Consider the following 5,333-nt stretch of genomic DNA (forward strand, 5'->3'; position numbering starts at 1 on the left):
AAAAAACTCGAGTTGCTCGAGCTCATGCTCGAAAATTTTCGAGTAATGAGCACTGAACAAGTGTGCGAGTACTCGCTGCTCATATACCCGGGCTGTTTGAAAATGTGCGAACAAAATCGAGAGCTCTACTCTCTATTATCCATTTTGTTGAGTACGGGAATGATTTCTGGGCTTTTTGGGCACCCGCGGGAACCCGCGTTGCGTATGGGAAAGAACCTTATATCACAAGCACCACTATTTTACACTTTTCTTTAACTAAAGAAGAGTTAATTCAACACGACAACAAGTTGTATAGCCTTTTAATGAGTAATTTTACCTAAATTGTGTTTTAAGTCCCTGAAAAATTAAGTTAAATTTTCTTTGCGTTTTTTTTTTACTTTTCGTCTGTTTTCCAGGGAAAAAAGATAGCTTACTGCAGTCCCAAAATTGGAGCGCTAAGCGTTGCGTCTTCCATTGTAAATGAATGTCGGCGCGCGCTATCCTCAAATCAACGCGGCGTAATTTTTGACGTTTTCTCATCTGTCAAAAATGAAAATTGCATTTGTTCGGCACGTTGTTGAGGGATGCTCCATACAAATTGTGCGGGCATGAGGATTTTTGACAGTGGTTGGTGCGCCAATTTAGGGACGGCCACGGGCGTAGCCAGGTAGGGGCAGGGGGTGCTCGAGCCTCCCCCCCCTAACTTTAAAATTTTCCTTATATATATATATAAATTTCATTCTGGCTACGCCGATGGGGACGGCAGTTAGACCCGATCGACTTCGAACCAACAACGAAAACACTCTGAAAACGAATTTTGTGGATTGTGGGCTGAAGGCTGTTATGGGGCTTTCGCACGAGGAGATCTTTCAGGCAACTTTTGCGTTCAACTCACGCAGGGTTGCACGAAAAAAAATTGAATGGCTAAAAATATCAAAATATTCGCCATAAAAAGGCATTTGCATTGTTCAACTTTGCATTCTATTTTTGGTTGAACGGCCTTTCAACTAATCGCTTTCAACAAAGTTGGTCGCCTGCCAACATTTAGCTATTCAACTTTTTTTCGTGCCGCCCTGCGTGAGCTGAACGCAAAATCGCTTCGTGCGAACACCTTTTTAGCACTGAGGTGCCTTGGCACGGAGCTTTTTTTTCGCTGACATTTTTTACAGTTCTGCTAATTGGATTGGAAATTGTTTTTGCATTTGTTTGTTTGTTTACATTTTGTACTGAACACCTGATTGTTGTTTCGCAGCTTGCCAAAATAATCTATGCTGTTGTTTTTGTAGCGGCTACAACGACCCCGCACAGATCGGTTAGTCCCCCAATCGTTGTCGTCAAGCTCTATTAGCGGTAGCCCCAGGAAGCGTGAAGCTGTGGGGTCTGTTCAGTGGGCATGCGAAGAGATGCTGCGAGTCATGGGGCGTCTCTCCGCAAGCCGGGCATTCGTTTAGCAAATCTTCGTTTAATCTGCTTTAGGTATGAGTTCAACCTTCTGCGGTAACCAGAGCGCAGTTGGGCAATTGTGGTCCTAGTTTCCCCAGGCAAACGACGCTCTATCACGTCCACGTCTAATGGTTGTATTCCCAGAACGGCATTCACAGGTCGAGAGCTTGCAAAACTCGAGACTGCCTCTCTGTGAATGCCGTTCAAGGCCTGGGGACAAGCTGCCGGGTCCAGAGGTTGTTTAATCAACCTCTGCTGAGGATTTTCTAGGGGAGAGGGTTAGGCTCCATGCAGTGAAAAAGCGAGAAAGCTCGGCACAAGTCATCAATTCCCTTCCCAGACGCCATGATCGAGCAATCGTCAGCATAAGAGACAATCGAGATTCCCTCTGTTGGTTGAGCTTTGAAATGTAAAAGTTTAACAGCAGTGGGGAAAGTGGAACCCCCCCTCCATTTTATTTTCCTAGTTTTGCTCGTTACTGACGAGTTACGACCACTCAGATAATTCGCCGACCACCGTTTGGGTCCCTGTGGGAGAGTAGGCCTCTATGTCTTATAGTAGCGTTGATGGCTGACAGTGTCGAATGCCTTAGACAGGCCCAGCGCTACTAGAATGGTTATCTAACAGCGGCGGTTTCGGTTAAGTCCAGGGGATATTTGGGTGTTTATGGCGTTAAGTGCTATTGTTGTGCTGTGCACTTTCCGGAACCCATGCTGATGCCTCGCTGTGGTCAGGTGGTTTGTGTAGTACGGTAGTAGAAGGGCCTCAAGTGTTCGCAACCGAGAAAGGGAGTTTTCGAGCGATAGGACTCTCCTTTGTTGGACGGTTTCCACGGTTTAAGCAGTGGGACCACTCTCCCCATTTTCCAGATGTCTGGAATGATGAGAGTGGCCATTGATAGATTGAGGACCTTGGTTAAATAGTCAACTCCCGCAGGACCCAAATTTTTCAGCATCAACATGTAAATTCCGTCGGGTCCAACGTCTTTGGAGGCTTTCGCCTGAGGCGCACTAGGCGTTGGCAGTTTGTGCAGCCTTCTGGTCACTCAACGTTTGGCTTTATCCACCTGTGAATGCAGTATGAACTGTCGTCTAAAGTATCTCGCGCATCGCTCCGGGTCCGAGGAAGTGTGGTCTTCAAAATTTATTTCAACTCTGTCGTCACGTTTCGTCGGGTTGGACAATGACCTCACGGTTGACCAAAACTTACACCAGAGGGGAAGTTGCAGGTCTTTAGGTGCACTTCCACTTCTTCCGCTTATGTACATTCACAAGTTGCCGAATCTCCGAGTTGAGATCCGTGATACGGAGGATTTCGGGATCGGCCAGACGAAGGTTGTCACGCTCATCGGCTAGGACAGCCGCTTCAGCAGGAAAACTCGGACAGGGGTCTGAGGTACATCCTGCTGGAACGAAGCGGGCATGCTGCAGCAGTGACAACCCTGCGGAATTTACGCTAACCTACGTGAACGTCGTTGGTGTGGGTAGTGCAGTGAAGGTGCTTTCAGTAACATCCGCGAAGCCTTTCCAGTCAGCTTTAGAGAGGTTGACATAGGACCGGTGTACCGCGGAAGCAAAGTCGGCTGGTTTATCAATCGAGATGACTATGGGCAGATGGTCTGATGCCATGATATGCTGTTTATCAGACCAGCGCTGACAATTGTTAGATCTGGCGAGCTGCAGCAGCTGCCCATAATCCTGGTGGGTGCGTCGTCGTTAATTGTGCAGAATGTCGAGTCGCCTATCTGCTCAGCCAATTGTGTTCCCCTACGATCGTTTGACAGGCTAGAATGCCAAAGATTGTGGTGCGCATTGAAGTCATCAACTACCATACGGTTTTCACCTTTGAGGAGCGCACCTATTTCAAGGTGATATCCTGCCGGGCAGCTAGCTGGTGACAGGGGGTATATACGTTAAATATTTCGAGCTCTACATCACCTGACCGGATAACAATACCCTGATATTCTAGGATGGTATCCCTGCGGTCGATGTCTACTTCGATAAGACGATACTGCACGGTGTGGTGCGTGATGAACGCTAGGCCACCACCCTTATCTCGCTCGCGATCTCGACGGTGCAACAATGTTGAATTGCCATGCAGCTTCGTCTCTTGGACCGCAGCTATTAATATTCCGTGGCGACCCATGAAGTCTGTTATCTCCTCGTTCTTGCTGTGAAGTTCGTTACAGTTAAATTGTAAAATCTTCGTGTGCCTAGGGAGACTTTTTGGAATGTGAGGTGTTAATCAGGCGTGTTGTCAGCTCTCCACATGCTGTGTGTGCCGCTGTAAGTGAGACGGGGTAATTTACAACAGGGGAAAATCAACAAGTAATTTTTGAGCAAAAAACCAGACCGACTTCGATTCTCATATAAAAATTTAATATTATCGTTAATTTCTTCAATATCCAATGATCGCATCTAAACCAGATTAGTATGGCAACACCTCTGAGGTACCACCTTTTCTTAAAAAAAAAGAATTATACATTAACGTGGTTCAAAGCTATGCGGTAAAATACTTAAAAACAAAGATTTCGAGGAATTGATAACCCCCTACTTTTTTTGAAATCGGTTAATAATCAGTAGAAGACGACTTTCTGGCATACAGCCAATCTGAGGTTACAAGAACGCATTTTGACTAAAACAAAAACTATTTTACGTATTCACTTGATTTTTCTATAAAAAAAAAAATCATGATCTCCACATGGAAAAAAAGTTCTGAACTAAAACAATGAATCCGCCTCAAGACTACTTAGTATTTTTCAAAAGCACTGAATATATTCGTTTAACGTTTCACACTGGATCACAAATATTAGTTTGGTTTTTGTTCTCCAGACGCCACTATCCAATTTCTATGTAGAATTGCTCGGTGATTCCGAAAATCGAGTTCATGTTTTTTTCTATGGATACATTTTCGAGATATTTGCAATTTACCGTTATTCAGTTTAAAACACAAAGTGGTTCCACTTAATCACGTATATCTTATGAACCAATTTAACAAGCTTAAAATGAGATAAGTCAAATCAAAGCTAATAAAATTCCGATAGGTCTGATGACAAATTATTCAATCATTCCAGTTTTTTTTTTTAATGAAAGAATAAAAAAAAAATCAAACTTTAACAGAAGAAAAATTTAAAACAGGTTCTGTGCAAAATTTTTGCATTTGTGCTAAAGCCTGTTCTGTTACCAAAAAAAAAAAAAGTCAAGTTACTAATGAAGAAAATCGATGGATAAATAAGAAGTAATTTCGTAGAAATGGTATAGAATTCTTGAAAGTCAATATTTTTCGATCGGGAAACTCTGTTTCTCTTCAGGAGACTTTCAATAATAATACCCAATTGTTTATTTAACCATTTTTTAATACTAACGATTTTTTATTGGTCGCCCCATTGCATTTTTCGGGGTTTTTGGCGGACCTATAAGTTATAGTTGCAATGAAAAAATTGTTAAATAAACACTTGGGTATTATTACTGGGAATCTCCTGCAGATAAACAGAGTTTTCTGGTAGAAAAATATTGATTTTTAACTATTCATACCATTTCTACGAAAAGTTGTTTTTTTTTTCATATAAAATACATGGAAAACTTTAGGCGCTTTGAGCGACCTCCAAATATTTTTTGATTTTAAAACAAAAAAATAAGAGTAAATTTTTTTTCGGTATAGAACAATTCTAGGGGGTGGGGGCATAAAAATTCCGACTTTACTTTTTCACATGCATTTTTGGACCACCCTAATACACATGCTATGGAGGTCCGCCCGCCCTTAAACTGCAATGGGTCTATTAATATTTTGCAATAGCGACAGAAATTTTATTTATATTTATTAATGTTTTAATATTATATATTTTAATATAATATATTTTATATGTGTATTTACTTACCTTTACTCTTTTCTCTACGTACTCGGGTATCACC

At 42.3% G+C, this 5,333-nt stretch overlaps 2 protein-coding genes across 5 annotated transcripts in view; one reads left to right on the top strand and one right to left on the bottom strand.

The window, feature by feature from the left end:
* The window catches only part of LOC118748808 (protein NipSnap-like), a 178,322-nt gene that overhangs the window by 154,943 nt on the left and 18,046 nt on the right, over nucleotides 1-5,333 (top strand). The window lies entirely within an intron of this gene.
* The window catches only part of LOC118748818 (protein NipSnap-like), a 17,915-nt gene that overhangs the window by 2,502 nt on the left and 10,080 nt on the right, over nucleotides 1-5,333 (bottom strand). The gene's annotated exons all lie outside the window — the stretch shown is intronic.

The sequence above is a fragment of the Rhagoletis pomonella genome, unplaced genomic scaffold (genome assembly GCF_013731165.1).
Source record: "Rhagoletis pomonella isolate Grant_MI unplaced genomic scaffold, Rhpom_1.0 Rhpom_scaffold_00013, whole genome shotgun sequence".
Taxonomy (NCBI): domain Eukaryota; kingdom Metazoa; phylum Arthropoda; class Insecta; order Diptera; family Tephritidae; genus Rhagoletis; species Rhagoletis pomonella.